The following is a 24,656-nucleotide window of genomic DNA, read 5'->3' on the forward strand; positions in this document are numbered from 1 at the left end:
TCCAGGCAAAGAACTTCACTCTTATCAGAGACCATTCTCTTCGGCTGTCATTTGTTGGTCTTGGATATTAACACGGGCCGAGCACCGTTGTCGCACACTTGGAATGAGAACAACAAAAATCTTGCAGACTGCCTTTTGGAGGCTGAGATTCTGTCACCTCTTCAGAAGTCTGTCACGTCTCTTTATCACTAAGCTTTACATCTCACATATTTCCCAGAACACAGGAGAATTAAACAGGAAGACCAGCCACTCTTTAGGACTCACAGAGCCTTCAAGGAGGAATGTGGGAGTTTTTTCCCTCAGTCTAAAATAGAGAAGTACAGAAAGGGCAGGAATCCACTGGTTGGTTATTCAGTAACCTGTTAGGGTACAGATAGGTAAGTAATTTGGTTGCTGGAAGAGAAAGCCAGAGGCGAAGCTATCAATTGTCCCAGCAACACTGTCCATGGACACATTTTCCGCATTTTTGTGACTTTTAAAAAATAAGCATCCCAGAGGTCCACTGTGTCCCAATGATTTCTTTAAAGTAGTTATCAAAAAATTACAGTCGTTACAATATTGCTGCCATACTTAAAACATTTTTGGAACGGTCCCCTCAGAGCCACCCGCACGTAGGAAAATTAGGCTCATTACTTTACACCTGTATTTCATTTAAGGAATAAAATAGAATTCTTCACCTTATACACCCACTTGATTTACAGGTCTTGTTCCTGAATGACATTGCTCCACCAGTGGAACCTCTGAAAGGCCAATATTTGACCCATAAAGAACATTCGATTAGCGCAGTTGTTGAGCGCTGTTTTTAAAGGAGTTCTAAAGGTGTTCTCAACCATAGGAGGAGCACAGGAACTGCTTAAAAAGAAACAAGAGGCCCCAAATGCAATCACTTGTGCTAAGCCCCATGCCAGCAAGCCAAGACTTAATACTTAACCTACTGCAATTTCAGCTTCTCCCAGAGGTGGAATTTTAAACCAGTCTGGAATTTTCTGATCAACACTATAGTAAAGTAGTCTGCATGATAGACCTCAGCCCTTTCCCCAAAGGAAGATGACCCTGCCTAAAATAATCCTTTCTTTTGTTTATGACTTCCTTGTCCCTGCCCTCTTTTGCCTATAAAAGCCTTCTTTTTGTATAGCTTCTGGTAACTCCTTTCTACTTGCTAGATGAGAAACTGTCCCATTCAGGAATCTTAGAATAAAGCCAATTAGATCTTCAAATTTACCTGCTGAATTTTGTTTTTTTAACAGATTAAAGACACAGTGTTAATTTTTATATGTATTTGTTTAAAAAACATTAATTCATTGCTATGACATCATCGAGTTATATTAAGAGGCTAACTGCTATTAAAATCACTACATCATACACCTGTAACTAATATCACACTGTATGTTAACTGGAATTAAAATTCAAAATTTAAAAAATATCTCTTTCTCACTGCTACCAACTGTCCCCATTCCGCCATCATAAACAAACCAAAGTCAAATATTTCTACAGGTTGACAATACTGATGAAATCACTGTACTATTAGAATTTTTCCCCACTTCTTGCTTGCAAACGTCTTTACATTAACAAGAAATGTGCAAGTGCTAGGTAAAAACAGCGAAACAATAGCTGAACCAGAGAAAGAAGCTATTAGGAAAACCACAAAAAGTTCATTGGTTTTAAGCATCTATGTAATATGCAGTATAGTTGGGTTGAGCGTTGAGAGTCTACAAGTCAGACATTTAATCCTGACTCTGCCACCACTAGACGTGTAAACTTTGCCAAGTCACTAGGCCTCTCTAAGTGTTAATTTCCTCACCTACAAAATGGAGATAAAAGCAAGTAGTTCTCACGACCTCATACTGAGAGGACTACATGCAATATTGCATGTAAAGCCCCTGCATCACCTGGGCACAGGAATGCTCAAGAAATCTTGGTTATTTTTCGGGGCGCCTGGGTGGCTCAGTCTTTAAGCGTCTGCCTTCGGCTCAGGTCATGATTCCCAGGGTCCTGGGATCGAGCCCCGCATCGGGCTCCCTGCTCGGCGGGAAGCCTGCTTCTCCCTCTCCCACTCCCCTTGCTTGTGTTCCCTCTCTCGCTATGTCTCTCTCTGTCAAATAAATAAAATCTTTAAAAAAAAAAAAAGAAATCTTGGTTATTTTTCTATTGGTCCACAGAAATCTGAAATTCTGAATGGAACACCCTTCTGATAGATGACTGTATTCCTTACTAGCCTATACTGTGATAAACTGAGTTATAAAATCAAAATTTAAGAAATCTGGAAAGAGATTTTTTAATCTTGCTTAAGACTCTATGTTTTCCTCCTAGAAATTCCCTTTCAACCAACTAAAGTGGTTGCCAGCACAAAACGGCACTTTCTTGGCGTGCAATGCACCGTTTGTCATGCCCACTCAATCTAAGAGTCAGTCTAATTTATAACATGGACTTGTCAAACACCTGATGAATCCACAGGGACATCTAATTCATCATAAAGAAATAGAAACATCACTTACTATTGGTCACTAGCTGCCTAGATGATACAGAAATCAAATAAGACTGAAACCACGTGACATTAAATCTACTATTTAATGAAATAGTACTATCTACTATTTGTGTTGAAATTACGACAAGAATACACCTGGGTGGCTCAGTCAGTTAAGCGTCTGCCTTCAGCTCAGGTCATGATCCCAGAGCCATTCCAGTTGCCTTTGCTCAGCCTCTAGCTCAGGGAGCAAGAAGAGAGTTGTTTATAACCTTTTCTCTCGGGACTTAAGACTGGGACTGTTATCTATGCAGTTGGTGTCTGCTGGCTTCCCTCTAAAACTGGAGGATGGGTTGTTAATGTTACAATTTATGGAGTGCTTATCACTTGCAGGGAGCCTGTTTGTGCACTCATGTGCTCTCTCTCTCTCTGACAAATAAACAAAATCTTAAAAAAAAAAAAAAAAGAGGGGCGCTTGGGTGGCTCAGTCATTAAGCGTCTGCCTTCAGCTCAGGTCATGATCCCAGGGTCCTGGGATCGAGCCCCGCATCGGGCTCCCTGCTCTGCAGAAAGCCTGCTTCTCCCTCTCCCACTCCCCCTGCTTGTGTTTCCTCTCTCACTGTGTCTCTCTCTATCAAATAAATAAATCTTTAAAAAAAAAAAAAAAGAGGTATACACATATTCCATGTGCAAAGAAAAGCACAAGAAGATGCTGTACTCTCCAGCCAAAAGAATAACCACAGTATGCATCCATTCTACACCTAAGATGTGGATATTTGGGTTAGGACATAGGTTTGGCTGCTATAAGAAAGAGGTCTGAAACAACCAAGGCTTTAAAAAGCTAGTAGGTTAGGGGCGCCTGGGTGGCTCAGTTGGTTTAGCATCCGACTCTTGATTTCGGCTCAGATCTTGATCTCAGGGTTGTGAGATCAAGCCCCACATCAGGCTCCAAGGTCAGCACAGGAGTCAGCTCGGGATTCTCTCCTCTGCCCCTTCCCTGCCCACCCCCAGACACACGTGTACTCTCTTCTCTCTCTCTAAAAATAATAATAAGCTAGTAGGTTATTTCTCTCTCACATAGTCAAGGAAGGCAATCCAGGACCAAAATGGCAGCCACATAATCATCAAGGATCCAAGTTATTCTTTCTTGTGCTCTGAATCCTCAAAATGGTTTCCATCTCTTGGTTCAAGTTGGTGGCTCTATCATGTCTGCATTTTAGTTTATAGAAAAGAGGGCAAGAGAAGGCCATGCGCTTCCCTTTAAGGGAAAACCCAAGAGGTACAAAGAGGGAAGTTGCCCACCTCCCTTCCACTTGTCAACCACCAGCCTGTATTGGTCACGTGGCCACACCTTGTTACAAGGTCTTGGGTTCAGCCAGTAAGATGAGAAAAATCAGTATTAGGAGATAACTAGCAGTCTCTGCCACAGTGGGGTGCATTTATTTAGTTGAGGTGGCTTAGAAATAAACCATTCTTTAATGATACCATGAGTCACTGGTTCAAATGCTGCTCCACGTGAAGTCCTGTATAGAAAAGTCCCAGACTTCATCATTTCTATGCATTCCATAGTTTACCAAGCAGATATTAAGCCAGAAGTCATCTCTTAGTCTAGGATAGTCTGGTTGCTGCACATCTAGGTTGCCTCCACACTTCCAAAACTCTCTCTGCAAATACTTTAACCGGAGCTTAATTTCCTCTGTCTTTTAAGTCAGATATCTCTGGGGGCTATTACAGGAAAGTCAGCTTTGGTTGGGACAGCCCTCTGGAGTCCATCTGCATTTTTCATAGCAATCACTGGATCTTCAATAAAGATTTTCATCACTGAATCACCCAAACATACAAACCCTTCAGCTTTTAAAATCAATATTGAAAATTAAATCAATTTGAGTAATAGGAACAGAATGCTATACCCAACTTAAAAGGAAGTTAGCACTTATTCTATATGTGTGTGTGTGTGTGTGTATTCTTATTTTGATTTTTTTGTTTAAACTCTGTTATTTTTTAAAACTTTGACAACAGTACCTCCAAACACTACTGCAACCACAGTCTTGCTGGTGAAGCCCTCATGTGAGGCCTACACTCCTTTTTACCCTTCTCAATGTACCATCTTTTAGCCCATGCCTTGCCCTGGTTTCTATTTAATTCACCACCCCTTGGGATGCCTGGTTGGCTCAGTCAGTTAAGTGCCCAACTCTTGGTTGGCCAAGCTCAGGTCATGATCTCAGGGTCCTGAGTTCAAGCCCCACATCAGGCTCCATGCTGAGCATGGAACCTGCTTGAGATTCTCTCCCTCCTTCTCCCTCTGCCCCTTCCCCCCCACCTACTCTCCCGTGTCCCTCCCCTCCTCTCTCAACAACAAAAAACATTTACTGCCCCATTCACAGCTCATTTCAAGAGTCTGAGAATTGTTGGCCCTAAATTTGGAAGGAAGAGAGTGCTGTCTCTGTAAGCTGAGCGTGGAGCCAGTTGCTACTCTAGCATCTGTGAATGACCCTGAATTTGCTTTCGGTACACGCAGCAGATTTTGAATGGTGTCAAGCTGGGATTCCACACAATCACATCAAGCTGAAATGGCCAAGAGGCTAAAACACTGTTCTCTTCTTCCGAGGGGGAAAAAAAAGCTGAAAAAGTTTCAGTAAATCTTTCTCTATGCCAATCTCTTTAAAAAGAAAAGAAAAAAGAAAGGGGCACCTGGCTGGCTGAGTCAGTCAAGCAGCCAACTCCATCTCCGCTCAGGTCAGGAGCTGAGGGTTGTGAGATTAAGCCCTGCATCGAACTCCGTGCTGGGTGTGGAGTCTGCTTAAGATTCTCTCTCTCCCTCTTCCTCTGCACCCCCCACCAACACTTGCTTGCACATTCTCTCTCTCTAAAAAAATGAACTGATTAATTTCAAAAAAAAAAGAGATTCAAATTTAAATAGAGGTAAGAGATTAATGGCTTTCTAGGGGAGTATAGGGATGGGGGGTGATTTGACAGAAGGCAGTAGAGCCTTGGGGGTGGTGATCGAATACACAAGGATGACTGCCTTTTCTAACAGTTATTTAGATAAGGTTGATTTCAAATACAGAAACATTTCCAGGGAGGATTGACCCCAAAGTGACCTGCATTTTCCACACCTTGCGTCTACACTTTGATCACCCAGGGAAATCCAGATCTCCCAGAGACTTCGAAGAAGGGCTCCTTGCATTCACAATGAAAAAATTACAGCAGTGGTATTAATAACATACCTTAGTACTCACCCCCCATAGCGCTGGAGGGAGGGAGAAGGGTGGCCCTAGCCCAGATGCTCACACTCAAGTGGGGTACAGGAAATTGCATAAAATGATCTTTTAAATCCAATTTAAAGTGCATCTTATCCTATTCCATAGTCCACAAAGGGAGGTAGGAGATCTGAAAATACCTTTTTTCACCCTTTCCCACAAGCTTCCCCTGCCCCGACCTTTTCTGCTGACCCTCTCAGTAGGAGGCCTTCTCACAACTCCCAGGGTTCCGACTCCCAGGGTACAGCTCCTCTACCCTATTAAGAGTATCTGTTATATCTGTTATAACTTATAACACTGCTATTGTTACTGCCTCTGGGACTTTTACTGCTATACTACCGACTACTGTCTTTGTAATTCACTCTCAGTCTGCTGCAGTCCCGGTGCTAAGCACTGCACTTACATTACCTCCTTTAATCCTCACAAATCCCTGTAAGTAGGTTCTGTTAGTACTCCTATTAGTCATGTGATGATATTGGTGCGGGAGGACTGAATGAACTTGCACGAGGTCATGCAGCTGATGAGGGGCAGAGCTGGGCTATGATAAATCAGAAAGGCTCCACCAACGGCCCTTAGGAAAGGAGCTGGTGAGGCTCAGACTCAGCAGATCCGATGTGTGTAATTGTTTCGTCGTGGAGAACTTTAAGGATAGCCCTTTCCCTTGCTTATAACTCCTCGTCGTCACCTGCTGTGCCCGGATGACACTGAACTCTCTCACGTGTCGTTTACAAGCCCTGCGTGATTGGACCTCTGCGGCTCCGTCTAGCCAGACCTCCCAACGCTCCCTGCCTCATCCTTGCCCTCTAGCTACATTTGCCAAAATCCACTTGCTAGAGGCCCTGGCTGAACTGTTGGCTTTGCACTTTTTTTTTTTTTTTTAAGTAGGCTGCACGCCCAGTGTGGAGCCCAACATGGGGCTTGAACTCACGACCCCGAGATCAAGACCTGAGCTGAGACCAAGAGTCAGTCGCCAACTGATTGAGCCACCCAGGCGCCCCAGCTTTGCACTTCTATGTGCAGTCCTCCCATCGGATAGATTGCAAACTCCCAGAAAGCAGAGAACATGCCTGCAGTCAAGAAACTCATCAGGGACTAGTCTGATGGCAGCAGAGGGGACACGGGGATGAGTAATAATCTGATGCCATCGGTGATGGAGGAAGTGGCAGTTCGAAGGCAGCACCTAAGAGGGGCCCCTCATGCAGGCTTACAAGACCCGGGAGGGCCTCCCTGAAGAAGGAATGAGTGACCAGAGACTTTTCGGCTGTATTAGGGTCGGTCAGTCTAAGGACAGCGGGGGCCAGAGGCAGGGGACAGTGCTCTGGCTGAGGAAGAGCACAGGGGAGGAGAGAGCCTGGCTGGCGGTGGAAACTCAAAGCGGTTCAATGAGGCTGGAATTACCAGAGGAGGCCTGTAATGCGTGGATTAGTGCATTAGTAAGTAGGGGAAGCACATGAAAGCCCTCAAACCAGAGTCTGCACCTTATCCAGTCAGCAGTGGGCCACCGCTAATATTAAATGTCTTAGGCAGAGGAGTGACGTGACCAAATGGGCGTTTTTGAACAATCACCACGTTCTTTACTTCTTTTGCATTTTCCTACAAGCTACTCAATACAATTCTCAGCATATGGGATCAAAGACACAGGTGCTAAACACAGTGAGATTTCCCAAGGAAGATTAAATTTTGTTCATTTTTTTCCTCAACTCTGGGTAGAAAGAGGCCAGAAAGTCCCTGTGGAAGAAACCCTCTCCTACAGTCAAGCAAGGCTGCCTGAAGTCACGGCACCTGTCCTTAGGATACCATATTGTCTGTGGGACAAAAACAATCAGCTCTTTTGTGTTTAGGTTGAGTAAGGAAGGCGGCAGGGGAAGTCAGGCTCTCAGGACACAGGCTTCAACAGGGTAGAATAATGACCTTATTGTAGGCCGTCCTTAATCAACCTTTTACATAAGGGTGCCGGAAAAGGGGGGGCTCCCTGAGGAGGGAGATATGTAAATAACAGCCAACACTCACATAGAACTTACTCTGTGCCAGGACTCTACATATATAAGGACTACATATATACTAGCTCAGTTAATCCTAACAACAACCCTGTGACAGAGGGACCTTTATTAACCCCATTCTCTAGATATAGAAAGTAATGCACAGAGAGGTTAAATAACTTGCCCAGGTCACCCAGCTGATGAGTGCTGGGATTCAAGAGCCAACTGCACCTCTTATACTCCCAGCCTGGAGAACCTGCTACCCCTTCACCCCATCTCAGATCCAGCCTTCCCAGCAGAGCCACGCCTCTAACATTCAGCCCTCCACCCCCTAGGGGGCCAAAATAGAGGATCCTTAATTCCCTGGTCTCTCTGTGATTCCAGAAGTGGGGCTCTGGTCCCAGCTCCAGAGACAACCAGCATCCCGAGCTGGAGAAAAGAAAAACACTCCCCAGTTTTACTGATAAATTACTCATCTGACTTGTTCATCCCCTCATTCCAGGTTCTTTGTTCAAATGTCACTTCCTCCTAGCAGCCTTCCCTGGCTGCTTATCTAAAATACACACACACACACACACTCACACACACACACAGATACACACATACACAGAGGCATTACTCTTTACTCCCAGATTCTGGTTTATTTTATTTCACAGCACCTATCACTAGCTGAATTTACATGATCTATTTATTTATGTAATTGGTTCCTTGGTTATTGTCTCTTACTATAATATTATATATATATAATTTGTATATTATGTATAAATAACATATAGTCATACATATTTATTATATATTTATTATATTTTTATATACACACACATTATTATTTATATAAATTATTATAACATGTGTGTGTATATATAAATATAAATTCCATGATGGCAGGGACTTGGTCTTTCACTACCATAGTCCTAGCTCCTAGAACACAGTCTGGCAACAAAAGGGAGCCACTCAAAAAATTTTTTTAAGTAACTAAGTAATTGAAAGGTGAATAAAATTATTATTGATCAACTTTGCAGCCTCACCTCTGCCGGGACTGCTTTCACCATGGAAACACCTCTCACCTCACCCCTTCTCACCTCTTTTTCTCTTACTTCCACATCCACAAGCTCTACTGGTGGGAAAAAGAAAAAACCCAAGTCTGTGCTGGTTTCCCAGGGTGCACTTCTTCCTGTGTAGGGGGAGGGAAGTGTGTCCGTTTTGGCAGGACTGGTTTTGTGATATGCTGCATATCTCGGTGGAACGGACTCCCTACACTCGACCGACTTCCCCCCGTCCCAGAAGTGAGCTCTGTGATCCCAGCACCATGAGGTGGGGCAATGAACTCTATCATTTGGAGTTCTGTCCAGCTCATTGTTGAGAGTTTGTCTAACACTAAGTCAAGAGATTTGAGGAGGACACAAATAAATGAGTGTAAAAGCCAAGGGAAAACAATTCTTTAGACATCTGTGAGAATGAAAACAAGCCTCTGTGGGATCTGGCCACAGCAGACTCCGTGTCCTGTAGTGAACGAAAGACAACTTCCCAGGGCAGGAGAGGGTCTCCTGCCTCACCCTACTGCCCCCCTCACCCCCACCCCCGCCACCGCTCTCTGTCCATTGTCTTCTTGGTTCCTTCAGCCCAAGCAGAATTGCAGGAGGCCAAACAAGGCCAGAAAGGCTGGCCAGCTGGACTTTGTCCACAAAAGGAAAGTTAGTGCCAAGTTCTAAAGTAAGGGAGGTATGCTTTTCAAATTGTCATTGTTTTTCTCATTCTGGACTCGCCTACAACAAATTTTGCTCCCTTAAAATGGAAAAACAGCAAGGCGTTCTGTTCATGTAAATATTGGAACAAATGAGATGCTCCCAAGAAAAAAGAATCCCAATGGAAGAATTCAACCTGAAGGTGCTTCTTCAAGAATATTCAACACGTGAGCATTTGGAAATCATAGCAAATATCCAGTACCAAGTCTGAATAATTACCTGTAACACATGCTAGATGTGAATCACAGAACATTTTATGTAAATACAATGTTAATTAAGATAAATTTTTGTTTCTACCTCAAATGTTTTAGGCCAGAATTAACCAAATTACTTGCTCTGATTATCATTGCAGATGCTTACTGTATACTTGAGGAAAATACTTAAATTCTATTACTGATATGTCAAAAAAATGTTCTAAAGTCATTTAAGACATTTGGGCATGTTGCCTCACAATCTTTTTCATTCACAAAATTCTTTTTCCTCCGTAATAAGCTTTCTGTCAACAACAATATCTACTGAGCACCTCTCTGTTCAGAGCCACCTGCTCAACACTTTCATCTCAGGTAACAGCTGTTGAGGTCAGTGTGTCATGGAAGCCTCAACTTGCCATAAAAATCCCCTTAAGCCTTGTGTTCTCTTGGTTTGTGTCTCAGAATATTTTTATTTTGATTTATTTTGTATCACATGCCCTTGAAACACCAGATTTTCCCCAAAGCTTCAGCATGTCTCCAGGCTGGAATCCTTTCTCCATTTCCGAAGTTTGTTTTTTTTTTTTTGGTTTTTTTTTTAAAGATTTTATTTATTTATTTGAGAGAGAGAGAGAGAGAATGAGAGAGAGAGAGCATGAGGAGGGGAGGGTCAGAGGGAGAAGCAGACTCCCCGCCGAGCAGGGAGCCTGATGTGGGACTCGATCCAGGGACTCCAGGATCATGACCTGAGCCGAAGGCAGTCGCTTAACCAACTGAGCCACCCAGGCGCCCTGTTTTTTTTTTTTTAAAGATTTTATTTATTTATTTAACAGAGCGAGACACATCGAGAGAGGGAACACAAGCAGGGGGAGTGGGAGAGGGAGGAGCAGGCTTCCTGAGGAGCAGGGAGCCCGACGCGGGGCTCAATCCCAGGACCCCGGGATCATGACCTGAGCCGAAGGCAGACGCTTAATGACTGAGCCACCCAGGCACCCCTCCAAAGCTTTTTTAAACAACACGATAGGGACCACGCTAAGAAATACTAAAATTGTCAACACCCTTTCAAAATGTGTATCTTCAAAATGGAGTGAATTAAGCAATCATCCTCATTCAAATTCAAAATATATAAATATAAAATATAAAAGTTTCCTCATACTGCAATTGTGAAATATCAGCATTTCATGAAAATATTTGTGTCCAGAGATCTTATAAAACTGGGACTTATTTAGATATAGCAGTAACTTTCACCCTTTCTTCTAAACTCACAGCAGCCTCGGCAGAGTTTCCATGTCTAGACACAACAGAATCATCGTTTTGTTCAATCTTAGGTTCTTTTTCCCCTGAAATCATTTGTCAGCAAGACGTGAAAAGTAGTCGGTTGCCAGCTCAGACAAACCATTCTGAGGGTTTCCATCTATCTTTCATTTTGCAACCAAGTGGCACAAATATTGGACATCTGATTCACCCACCACACTAATTTCTGGCACGGATCCTGCACCAGCTGCCCACTGTGACTTTTGGCGAGAGTACTGATGAGTTCTGTATATACCCAGGGTTGAGAAGGATACACAGAAACATGAATGACTGCTTTGCCACACTTTGGCTAGGACCTCTTTAAAACTCTGGTCAGTGAAGTGTTTAAAAGTATGATGATCCTAGACCAATTCTTTGGAAAATAAAATCATCTTGAACTTTGGGCCGAATGGGGGTATATTATTTTTTTATTAAGATTTTATTTATTTATTTGAGAGAGAAAGAGAGTGTGAGAGAGAGATCATGAGCAGGGGGGAGGGGTAGAGGGAGAAGCAGACTCCCCGCTGAGCAGGGAGCCCGATGTGGAACTCGATCCCAGGACCCTGGGATCATGATCTGATTCGAAGGCAGACGCTTCACCGACTGAGCCACCCAGGCACCCCTGGGGGATATTTTAAATGAGGAAAAAGAAAAACTAAGGAAGCTGAACTAGACACAATAAAGCAAGAGTGTGAAAAATAAGGGGTTTTTTAATCCTTTTGTACTATCTGAGTTACTTTTTATCACATGCGTGTTTTCCCAGGTAAAAAAGGACTAGAACTTTTAAGTCAACAATTTATCTTAATTGTTTTTGTTCAAGGGTTAGCAAAACAGAGCACACGTGTCCAAGTGGTCCATGAGAGGATGCTACTGGTGCAACCAAAGGCCAGCACTGCCTTGGTTGTGAGGTCTGTGTCCCTGGAAAACCCCCTTTGTGGCACCCTGTTCATGCCCTCCTATCCTCCCAGGCACCACGCGCCCTCACACGCCTCCGTCTCTAGGCCAGATCTCCTTCTGGCTCTCAGCTCTCAACTAATTCCTGTAGAAGTGTTCAGTGTCTTAAATATGTAAATGTACGTTTAGAGCGATAGTTAATTCCAGAGGGGTGCCCCAGGTGAGGCAGTGAATCAGGCCACTCCTCAGCCTCATGATGTGTGAATCAGAGGCAGGGCAAAGAGAACCAGCGATCACACATGTGTGGAGTAGAGTTCCTCAACTACGATTTGCTATTCATTTAATTTCTTTTAAGATTTTATTTATTTATTTGACACAGAGAGAGAGATCGCGAGAGCAGGAACACAAGCAGGGGGAGTGGGAGAGGGAGAAGCAGGCTTCCCGCGGAGCAGGGAGCCCGATGTGGGACTCGATTCCAGGACCCTGGGATCATGACCTGAGCTGAAGGCAGACACTTAACGACTGAGCCACCCAGGCGCCCCTGATTTGCTTTTCATTTTATCAGCCAACAACATCTATGTGTCAGGCTAGGTGGGAAGGTCTCATCCTAGAGAAGTTCATATGCTCATGTGAAAGGTAGGCACATCAGTAAATCATTGCTATTCCATGTGATAAATAACTAAAATGGAGGGATGTACAAAATACCACTATGTCCTTGAAGGATTTTAAACACAAAATCTATATAGTCAAAAGCTATGTAGGTGGAACCATGGAAAACCAGAACCTGGGAGACCAGAGGGGAGGCTCTGACACAGGCCATACCATGGCTGATAAAGGCGGTGGGAACAGGCAGAAAGAGGCCAATCCTCCACCAGAGTAAGTTATCTCAGACATATCAGATAATGTCCATCCTGTATGGAGAAAAAGAGAGTGCATGTCACCCTCCGGTGGCTAACCCCGAAAATGAAAGAATTCATATTATAATGTATGTGTATATTGGTGTATAGTTAACCACTATCCTAAAAGATGATTCTGCTGAAGGTGCTATTAATGTTCAAGTGTGTCAGTGAAAAAGCACGAAAAAATTATTATTTTAATGCAGGCTTACATCTGAAGTCTGTGTTCTGATCCATGGCCATAAACACACTATCGTATTCATTGACAACCACCATTGTCAGGTTTTACCTGCTGTCCTTAATACTTAGCACATCATCAGAATGTATTGAAAAGGGTCTCAGAATCAGGACTTCTTGGTTCTACTTCCTACGCTGCCTCTAATGAAGTACAGGATATTAAACTGGTCATTTTTCCTCTGACACCCTGGTTTTCCCAACGATGAATGATTCTAGGGCTCCTCTGAGCATCCAACTGGTCTTTCTTCTCCATCACCTGATGGAAATGGGCCCATTCAGTAAGTGTGCCCATTGTCTCCTTATTTCTCCACATCTATCAGTTGTGTGTAATTATAGACTGCTTACAGGCTAGTGAGCCCATTGTGTTCAAGGATGGTTCATAACTACTATCTGTGAAGTTCTTCAACAATTTAGCAATTACAGCTTTAGAAAGCCCAAAATTTAATCATAAAAAAGTTACTATCTCCAACCTGCAAAATATTTTCTTTGTGTGTCCACACATACTCTTTTATCAGTCTCAAAGTAGAAAACAGTTATCTTCATCAATCAACCATCTAATTATTTACTGATCAGTATCTGCATTTTGTTTTTAAAGGATATTTCAGTCAACTGAATTTAAACAAGAATAATAAAGACAATCAAAAGGATTATTTTTTTAAAAAAACTATGGCAAACAATGACTCGAATAACGCTCCCCAGTCCTTCAAAATGCATTTACATTTAGGAAAACTTGCCATCACAGGGCAAAAAGCAAGAACTTTGCTGGGATTAACACACACCTCCCCCTGCTCAACCACACCTGGTTTTATGAAGAGAATTTGTACTACACATGCATGTTTACTCCCCAAACACCAACCCAAGGCTAACAAACATAATAGAGAGCTTCTCTTCTTTGTTTCTGTTTGCAGTGTTCATTTGAAATCCCTTAGATACTTAGACTAAGGGTGGAAAATGCCAGATTCCCCATGAGGTTTATGACTTTGTATCAAACTAAACCAGAAGCCCCTTCTCTTTTCTCTTTTTTGTTTCATTCAGTTTCTCAGATTCAGTTCCTCCATCCAGAATTTTATTTTATTTTATTTTATTTTATTTTATTTTATTTACGTAGGCTCCATGTCCAGCTTGGAGCCCGTGAGATGGAGACCTAAGCTGAGATCAAGAGTCAGGCGCTTTACCCACTGAGCCACCCAGGCACACGTCTCCGTCCAGAATTTAAAGAGAAAGGAGGATAAATAAGAAAATTTCAACAATATTATAAATCTCTTTTTTTTTTCCTGTAACATATTATTCACCAAGACTGTGAATTTTAGAGACTAAGAATAATATGAAAAAAAGTCATATCATTTACTTTGCTCTACTCATTTACTTTCACTCTACTTGTTTTGCCTTCTCCTACTTCAGCCAAATAGCCTGGAAACACGGAAAGATATCTAGTTTACGTTTTAGTAATTAAATAGAACAAGAAAAGAGAATTTTTAAGTTTTCTGAACTCCAACTCTGAAAGTACTGGATGGATGAAAAATAAAATTAAATTACCAGTTGAAGAAGGAGCAGGGACCTGCAGGATCTGAAGTACATGGGAAGTTGTTTGGAGTTAGAAGTTATTTTTTTTTTTTAAGATTTTATTTATTTATTTGAGAGAGAGAGAGAGCAAGCAAGAGAGCAGGAACAGGGGGTGGGAATGGTAGGCAGAGAGAGAGGGAGAAGCAGACTCCCTGCTCTTCCCGCTGAGTGGGGAGCCCGATGCGGGGCTCGATCCCAGGACCCCAGGATCATGACCTGAGCTGAAGGCAGACACTTAACGGACTGAGCCACTCAGGCGCCCCAGGAGTTATTATTTTGATGCAGTTAATGTCTCAATCGAATGACTCCCCTCTGAGATTGTTGTCAAATTCAGCTAAAGGGAGAAGTGAAAAATCACGTACACCGTGCCCTGAGAATGCTGCTTCTCTTCGTGTGAACTGTGACCTTAGCCCTTGCAAGGAAGCATGATTCCTAGACTAGAAAGAGATCCTGAAAGGATGTATAGGAGCACTTTGTGAAATATGGGACCAAAACATTGGAACATAAACCTGATCATGATGTGACATCAGTTTTCAGAAAATATGGAGACAAAGGAACAAGTGACACAATCAGCAAAATCCAGACTATGGGAAACTCTACAGGACACGCAATCCAGTTTTTCAATAAATAAATATCAAGAGGGGAGATAAAGACATGAGGGAAGAAATCCATAGATTAAAAGATGTTTAAAAGACATATCAACAATCGCAGCTTATGCCTCTTACTTTGGACAGTGAGTGAAACAAAACATAAAAATGTTATGAGACAATTGTGAAAACTGGAACCCTGACTGGTTATTGATGTGCTTAAGGAAGGGCTGTTAATTTTTTTTTTAAGTGTGAACATGGTATCAAGGTTATGCTCAAAAGAAAGAAACCTGATCTTTTAGAGTAATATTCTGGAATGATAAGACTTGCTTCAAATAATCAGGGAGGCGTGTGTGGGTGGATAAGGGTACAGAATTCAAGATAAACCATAAGTTAGTAATTGTTGAAATTGAATGACAGGAACATAAAAGTTCATTATTCTATTCTGTTTTTGTAGATTTTTGAAATTTTCAACAAGAAAAAAGTTTAAAAAAAATAAACAGCAATGAGATTGACAGTGTTGGGGAGGATGATGAGCAGCTGGTATTCCTGAAGACAGTAGGAGGAAGAAATGTTGCCGTGACTTTGAAGAGCTATTGGCATCCTGAAGTAAAGTGCAATGTGTGTACACCTACAACCCTACCATCTCACTCCCAGGTACTTAGAAAACAAACTCAGAGAGGCTGAATTACCCTCTAAATGGCTTTTTAAACCGCCCCCCCCACCATTGCTTTCTAATATTTTTAAATTGTTGACTTCCATAAGAAATTGTACAAACTACACTGAATGAGGGAATCTGAAGCTCAACCAGTTGCAACGACTGTAGGCATTCTTTAGGTTTTGGTGTTGTTATAAAATACTTAAGGTGCATAAAACGTATAGGTTTAAAGGACTATCTCACACATAAACAAGAACATGCGTTGTCTGTAATAGTGGAAAACTGGAAGTGATATAAATACACATCAATAGGTGAACGGTTTAAACAAGTGTGGAGAATTCGCTCAATGTGCAAATGTAAAAATGAATAAACTAGACATCAGCTTGGATTGTTTTCCAAAACAGAATGTTGAATGAAAAAAAGCAAGCTGCAAACAAAGTCAGTATGATAGATGACAAAGACATGAATGGAATAATTGGACTCCAAATACTAAGGAGGTGGGCAGTGAATGCACTTGGGAATAACACATAGAGTGTTCAAGGGTACCCTTGATGGGTCTGTTCTTAAGCTGACTGTAGGTTCATATATGTTTGTTACATTATTATCTATCCTATTTTGTATCCCTGAAATATTTAATAAAAGAATATATTGAACAAGATGATGCCTCTCAACCAGCTCCAGTGATGGGCCTGGGGTTAGCAGGAAAAATGTTGCAGCCAGCCAGCCCGTCACACATTATTCTCTCATTACAGAGAGTTCATCTTACTTCTTACAGTGTGGGTGATTTTTTAAAAATCAGAAAGCAGTTTTCTGGGAGTAAAAATCCAATTTGCAGGGTAACACGACTTCTTTGGACTTTGTTGTTTTACATGTGAAAAGAACAGTAAAGGATTTGTCATTTACTTCATCCACCCATCTGAACTATAAGACCTGGAGAGAAAATCCCAGCAGAAGATCTTCAGATTCTCAGATGAGGAGTATTAAAGATAAATGCCTAATGAATGGATCTTTTCACAATATTCCTATTTACTCAATGCCCAGAATTTTAAAGAATTTGAAAAAAAAAAATGACACTCAGAATCTTAGTTGGTACCTACCAAGACTAGCTTAACAGATCTGGGGTTTCCTCCCAATGCCTTCTCAGCACATCCTAAGTTTCTGGTTAGTGTCCAGGAAAGCAACAATGCTGAAATCTGACAGAAAAGACAGTGTAGCAGCGCCATCTACTGAAACCTAGACAATTTCCCACAGAAATTTGGGAAATGACCTAAGGCGTAAAAAAAAAAAAAAAAAAAAAGAAGTGGGCTTTAAATCAAACAGGAAAGAAAAGCGCGGTGCCTCAGAAAAACTTTTAAAATTAACGTATTTATTTTATTCTCTAACACTAACTGAAGTATTAAAGTGGAACATTTAACACTGCAATGCCGTGCAGGTTGCATTTCCAAAGGTGAGGTTTGGTTTGGTTTTTAAAGACCACTACTCTACTATTACTCACAAAAGGACAGTCTTAAAATAGCTTGCACTTTGGGGCGCCTGGGTGGCTCAGTCCTTAAGCGTCTGCCTTCGGCTCAGATCGTGATCCCGAGGTCCTCCGATCGAGCCCCGCATCAGGCTCCCTGTTCGGCGGGAAGCCTGCTTCTCCCTCTCCCACTCCCCCTGCTTGTGTTCCCTCTCTCGTTCTCTCTGTCAAATGAATAAATAAAAACACTTCTAAAAAAATAATAACTTGCACTTCAGAACTGTGCGGTGTCGCTCGTCGGTTCTGGAAGCTGCTGCGGAATCTCAGGCCCTGAAATGGAAAGGGATTCTGAGGCGCCTGCCTAGAAAAGCATACCTTGGGATAAAGTTGCCCCAGGCCTTAATCTCCTTATAACTTCAGCCTGTTTCAGAATGAAAGCTCTTCAAATATCTGTCAGCCCATTTGTAGTGCTCTTTCCTGAGGCATTTCCTTTACAGAGCGGGAAGCTGTGAGAAATCTCGGAGTCCCCTCATAGCGCAATAGCAATAACCCACTTCTCCAACCCAGCTTGCAGGTGCTGCATGCAATCAGAAAGCCAGGGGCCACGGGATCCACACAAGCTCCAGGGCGCGCCTTACAATCCGGTTTGCTCCTGCCAAAACCAGACTAGAGCAGTCGGAGCCACCATGGACCCCACCCTCGATCTTCCACTGACTTTGCCTTTGATTATAACGCTGACACGCACGCCCGGGGGGGAAGTAAAGCACAGGCTGCCTGAAGCAGCATGTTCCATCCACTGCGCCTGCGCCTGCACGCCCTCCGGGTCCTTCCCCGACCCTGCGTGCTTCGACGTCACCGCGCTCCCACCTCAGACCCTTCAAAAACTTCCCAGTATCCTTTGGGGTGCAGCCTGGTACCCTGTCCCTAAGGCTGTCCCCCCTCCTACCCGGGCACGAGCTGGCAGTTAACCACCTTCATGCGGCCTCGTGTCTTTCTACCCAGAATCAAAGAACCCCCAGGTCGGTAACAGTACTCACTGTGCCCGAGTGGGTCCCCAAATGGTAGGTCACGTCACCTGTCCAAACAGTAAATCCTCCATCTCTGAAAAGGATGGTGAGTCCTCACGAAGACGTTTTTCGGCTTGCATGCGACAATTCTAAGAAAGGAAAACTCTCGTAAAGGCTGGGGGAGCAGCACGTGGCGAAGCAGCACGTGGCGAAGCTGTCCGTGAAGAGGGCGGTGGTCCTTCCCCAGCAGCCCCTTCTGGCCTCTGCCCAGGCCAGGAGCAGAGGCTGCTGCTGCTGACGATGATGATGGTTTTGTTCCTAGCGAGTGTCAGGGGGAGGAGTCCTGGTCACAGCTAGGAAAGAGAAGTCATTTGGTGAGGAAAATTTAAGTTGTCCCTTGCAAGACTGTCCTGAGCCTTTTTGTTACCGAGCTAATCAGTGACCCTCCAATGACAGGTGTCAGCAGTGGGTCTTAGAGACGGAGGGAAGACTCCTTGGAAACGTGGTGATCCTAATGTGCAGCCATCGGTGAGACCATAATCTACTTATCCATTCAGTTTTTGATTATTTGCTTGTTTCCAGTTTGGGGTCATTATAAATAATCTGTGAACATCCTTGCACATGTCTTATGTTGCTCATATGGACACACTTTGCATGGGACCATGCCTAGGAATAGAATTTCTGGGTCAAAGATAGCGTGACCATATGTTTTGGTCATCTAGCCTGGGACACTTTGGAAAGGAAAGGTGATGTTTCAAATATTAAAATTTATTTATTGACCACAAATTGGTTTAATAAATTGGTAGACCTATAAAACGATTTTGATTCAAAACTGATTTTCAAAAATAAAATCCCTTCTAAAATATTAAAGTAACTATAACTATGTACATGAAAGTAAAATCCTAAAAAATATTCATATTGATAATTGGCATATATATTTTTAAATAGAATAACTATGCTGGGTACATATTCACATATATAAGTTAGTTTTAGCCACCTCTAGTATTTTTTGTGGGAACATTTTTTTTTTTAAGATTTTATTTTTAAGTAATCTCTACACCGGAGGGGCTCGAATTTACAACCCCAAGATTAAGAGTCACATGCTCCTCTGACTGAGCCAGCCAGGCACCACAGAACATGTACTTTAGTAAGGTCTTATCAATACATTTGGTAAAACTGCCTACAAAATTTCATCAAAGTTGCATTTAATGCTAAAATAACTGTGATGGTTGATACCTTCCATGGGCTCTTCTCTATGGAATGTATCTGTAATGCAAATGATCCGTCTGCACCTTCCAAAGTACCTTGTAACATCAGAGCAAAGTCTGCTAAATGAAGGATAATCTCAGTTCTAGTTCTTGTCATATAGAACTGTGTAAATATTTATGCCCAATATTTTCCACAGATGCTGTCTTTTTGTCTCTATTCAGAATAATGTTCTTCAGCAAATACTCTTACAAGCAAAACTTATAAAGTAAGTTGTCTATTTAAAATTTTTTCAGGGGCGCCTGGGTGGCTCAGTCGTTAAGCGTCTGCCTTCGGCTCAGGTCATGATCCCAGGGTTCTGGGATCAAGCCCCACATCGGGCTCCCTGCTTGGTGGAGAGCCTGCTTCTCCCTCTACCACTCCCCCTTGCTTGTGTTCCATCTTTCGCTCTCTCTCCATCAAATAAATAAATAAAATCTTTAAAAATAATAAATAAATAAAATAAAAAAAATTTTTTCAGACATTTTGCCACATATATTTGCAGCAAAATTCAAGGCCTTCTCAATGCTGTTCATTTCTGGTTAGAATACAAATATGGCTACTTAAAAGTAAGAACCCTATCAAACATGCCAACATGATTCTAAAATTAAATCTGCTACAATATTTGAGTTCTCGTCATTTAATTTGTTCAACCCCCTTCCCGACCCCCAGTTGCTTTAATAGGGATAAATTTCAATACCTTACTGATTACAAGCTTGGTGTTCAGTAATTCAAATTGGTGAAAATTTGAAAAGCTTCTTTTTTTTTTTTTGGTACTTAATTTTTTAACATTTTGATTAAGATTTTCAATAGGTTCTGGAAAAACTCAACCAAAATATAGAGGATCATTTTCCAATACCATTATGGGGTATTAGGCATATTAATGAAGTAATATTCAAATACTTAAATGCTTTTTTAAGATTTTATTTAGGGGCGCCTGGGTGGCTTAGTCGGTTAGGCGTCTGCCTTAGGCTCAGGTCATGATCCTGCGGTCCCGGGATTGAGCCCCGTATCAGGCTCCCTGCTCAGTGGAGAGTCTGCTTCTCCCTCTGTTCCTCACCCTGCTCATGCTCTCTCTTTCTCTCTCAAATAAATGAATAAAATCCTTTTAAAAAGGGTCTTATTTATTTATTTTAGAGAAAGAAAGAGCACAAATGGGGGCAGGGACATAGGGAGAGGGAAAGAGAGAGAATCCCAAGCAGACTCAGTGCTCAGTGCAGAGTCCAACTTGGGGCTCCATCCCTCGACCCCAAGATCATGACCTGAGCCAAGTCACCTAGAAGCCCCAATTATTAATCAGGTTTTAAAAGTTTTTAAGTATTGGGGTGCCTGGGTGGCTCAGTCAGTTGAGCGGCTGACTCTTGATTTCGGCTCAGGTCATGACCTCGGGGTCATGAGATCAAGCCCCGCGTGGGGCTCACCTGCTTAAGATTCTCTCTCTCCCACTCCCTCTGCCCTTCACCCCGCTTGTGCGAGCTCTCTCTCTCTCAAAAATAAAAAATATCAGTAGCATTAAGTACTTCCATAATGTTGTGCAAACATCAGCACTATTTTCAGAACTTTTTCATCATCTCAAACAGAAATTCTGCACCCATTAAATGTTAACTCTCTAATTTTCCCCCCCACCCCTGTGTGCCTGGTAACCACCATTCTTTCTGTCCATATGACTTTGCCTACTGTAGGTACCTCATATAAGTAGAATCATGCAAGATTTGTCCTTTTGTGTTTGGTTTATTTATGAATTTAATGCTAATGTTTTTTGAAGCTCATCCATGTTATAGCATGTATCAGAATTTCATTCCCTTTTAAAGCTGAATAATACTCCATTAGATAGATAGATATAGATCTATAGAGACAGAAACATAGATATACAGATATCACACTTTGTTCATCCTTTCATCCACTGATGAACATTTGGGTTGTTTCCACCTTTTGACTATTATGAGTAATGCCACTGTGCACATTGGTTTACAAGTATCTGAGTGTTTGCTTTCAGTTCTTTTGGGTACATACCTAGGAGGAGAATTATTGGATCATTTGGTAATTCTGTACTTAATTTTTTGAGGAACTGTCATACTGTTTTCCATAGCAGCTGCACCATTTTACAGGATTCCAATTTCTTCACATCCTTACCAACACTTGTTCTCTCCTCCTCCACCCCTCCCCTTCTCCTCTTCCCCCTTCCCCTCCTCCTCCTCCTCCTCCCCCTTCTTCTTCTTCTTTGTAATAGCCATCTGAGTGGGTGTGAAGTGGATCTCATTGTGGTTTTGATTTTCATTTTTCTAATGACTAACGGTGTTGAGTATCTTTTCATATGCTTATTGGCCATTTCTATACCTTCTTTGGAGAAATATCTATACAAGTCCCATTTGGCCCATTTTTTTTTATTAACATATAATGTATTATTTGTTTCAGGAGTACAGTAAGATTCAACAATCTTACACAATTCACAGCGCTCACCATAGCACATACCCTCCCCAATGCCCATCACCCAGCCACCCCATCCCTCCCACCCCCCTCCACTCCAGCAACGCTCAGTTTGTTTCCTGAGATTAAGAGTCTCTTATGGTTTGTCTCCCTCTCTGGTTTTGTCTTCTTTCATTTTTCCCCTCCCTTCCCCTATGATCCTTGTCTTGTTTCTCATATTCCTCATATCAGTGAGATCATATGATAATTGTTTTTCTCTGATTGACTTATTTCGCTTAGCATAACACCTTCTAGTTGCATCCACGTCGTTGCCAATGGCAAGATTTTGGGTTTTTTTTGATGGCTGCATGATATTCCATTGTGTGTGTGTGTGTGTGTGTGTGTGTGTGTGTGTGTGTGTGTGTGTACACCACATCTTCTTTATCCATTCATCTGTTGATGGACATCTAGGCTCTTTCCATAGTTTGGCTATTGTGGACATTGCTGCTATAAACATTGGGGTGCATGTACCCCTTCGGATCCCTACATTTGTATCTTTGGGGTAAATACCCAGTATTGCATAGGGTAGCTCTATTTTCAACTTTTTGAGGAACCTCCATACTGTTTTCCAGAGTGGCTGCACCAGCTTGCATTCCCACCAACAGTGTAGGAGGGTTCCCCTTTCTCCGCATCCTCACCAACATCTGTCATTTCCTGATTTGTTAATTTTAGCCATTCTGACTGGTGTGAGGTGGTATCTCATTGTGGTTTTGATTTGTATTTCCCTGATGTCATTTGGCCCATTTTTTAATTGGGTTATTTATTTCTTTGTTGTTAAATTGTAAGAATTCTTTTCTTAAAAGATTTTATTTCTTTATTTGAGAGACAGAGCACGCACAAACGGTGGGGAAGGGCAGAGGGAGAGGGAGAAGCAGACTTCCCACTGAGCAGGGAGCCTGACTCCAGGCTGGATCCCAGGACGCTGGGATCGTAACCTGAGCTGAATGTAGACGCTTAACCAGCTGAGCCACCCAGGCGCCCAATTTTTAAGAATTCTTCATATATTCTGGGTATTAATCCCTCATCAGGCATATGATTTGCAAATATTTTCTCCCATTCTGTGTGGTGTCTTTTCACTCTTTTGATACTGTCCATTGATGCACAAAAAAGTAGCACATTTTCTGACATACTAAGAAATTGTGTGTGTGCCACAACCAATTCCAACTACATTTCTTCTCCACATGTTTCTTAATTTTAAAAGAGTATTGTTTTTACCTCAATGTAATGCTCTACCAAAATTTGTATTTGTATCACTATAAAATATTATCTTTAGCGTTGAATATTTTAAGTGAATCTGTAGTAGCATTCACCATCGTGTCATACATTTTCCCTTTGGAGGAATGAATTTTAAAAGCTTTACTTTCATTCCATGAATTACAGATAAAAATGCAGCCATGATTAAAGTGCTTTTCTACTTCAAGCATCAATGACAGTACTATAAAACCATAATAACTTAGCTGTTTGAAAAGTTCTTGTTCTGCTAATGGAGTGAACACGCTGACAGTTATCACTTTGCTTTTTGTGTTTGCACAAGAGAATTTGAAATTTAAAAATGAGCAAAATTAATTGCAATGGTCATTTGATCTTAATGAAAAGCCATGCTTCTTGGAGAGATAGGTAAGCCCACGTTTTGTAGCTGCTTACAGTCTTCCTAAAGCTGCTATACCTTAATGTATTCGTGGACATTTCTTCAGTTCACTTGTGCCTTCTCCTTTTCAGGCAGTTAGTGATAACCCTTTGCCCCATGATGAATAATAGTTAATACCAACAAGTATTATGTAAAAATAATATATTTATCATCTTCCATAAGAAAATTAAACTACTTAATTTTTTATTATATATGCACTTCCACCCCCTTCAGCTCATTGCTCCCAAGAGAATTTATTGTGAAAAAGAAAAGCATTGCCAAATAAAACATAAATAAATGAACTATTGTAGACTTACACCATGTAATACATAACAAAATTACTATATTAAGAGCATTTGGACTCATCTCAATTCACTCTTTAACAGGACAGCTCAGCCTTTTTTTCTGCACATATTTCAAATACATCTAACCTGTGGTTCCTCAACTTTCTCACGAACCATACCAGGTGGCCACTTACTGGCTTCGTGCCTCTAGCAAGCCAGCGCCTCGTGGCCAAGGCGCCGTTGGTTGGTATTATACCAAATGGCCAGCAGGGGCAGCAGTGTCAAGAACTTCTTTTCACCACAATTCCAAGACTGGAAAAGATAGCTAGCTATCAATAGACTTTTGTGTTCCAGAATATCTGTTTTTAAATCAGTGAACATCTACATGCTCTCCATCAAAAGGAAATTTTAGTTAGGTGGCATCAGGAGATCATTGGGGAAAATAGAGTGTGTTATCTCTGGTTGCCTTTAAGATGTAACAATATGTTATATTATGAACTCGCTCTATTTACTGCATGTATGTCCCACATTACTAGACATGCTCCTGGCAAAAGCTGGAAGAATAAAGTAGAAGTCCACCAAACCTTTCCTGCCTTATTTTTTCTTTTAAGATTTTATTCACTTATTTGAGAGAGAGAGCATGCAAGCAAGAGAGCACAAGCAGGGGGAGCAGCAGAAGGAAAGGGAGAAGCTGACTCCCCACTGAGCAGAGCCCAATATGTGGCTCCATTCCAGGACCCTGAGATCATGACCTGAGCCAAAGGCAGCTGCTTAACTGACTGAGTCACCCAGGTGCCTCTTTCC

The sequence above is a fragment of the Neomonachus schauinslandi genome, chromosome 5 (assembly GCF_002201575.2).
Source record: "Neomonachus schauinslandi chromosome 5, ASM220157v2, whole genome shotgun sequence".
In the NCBI taxonomy this organism is placed as follows: Eukaryota; Metazoa; Chordata; class Mammalia; order Carnivora; family Phocidae; genus Neomonachus; species Neomonachus schauinslandi.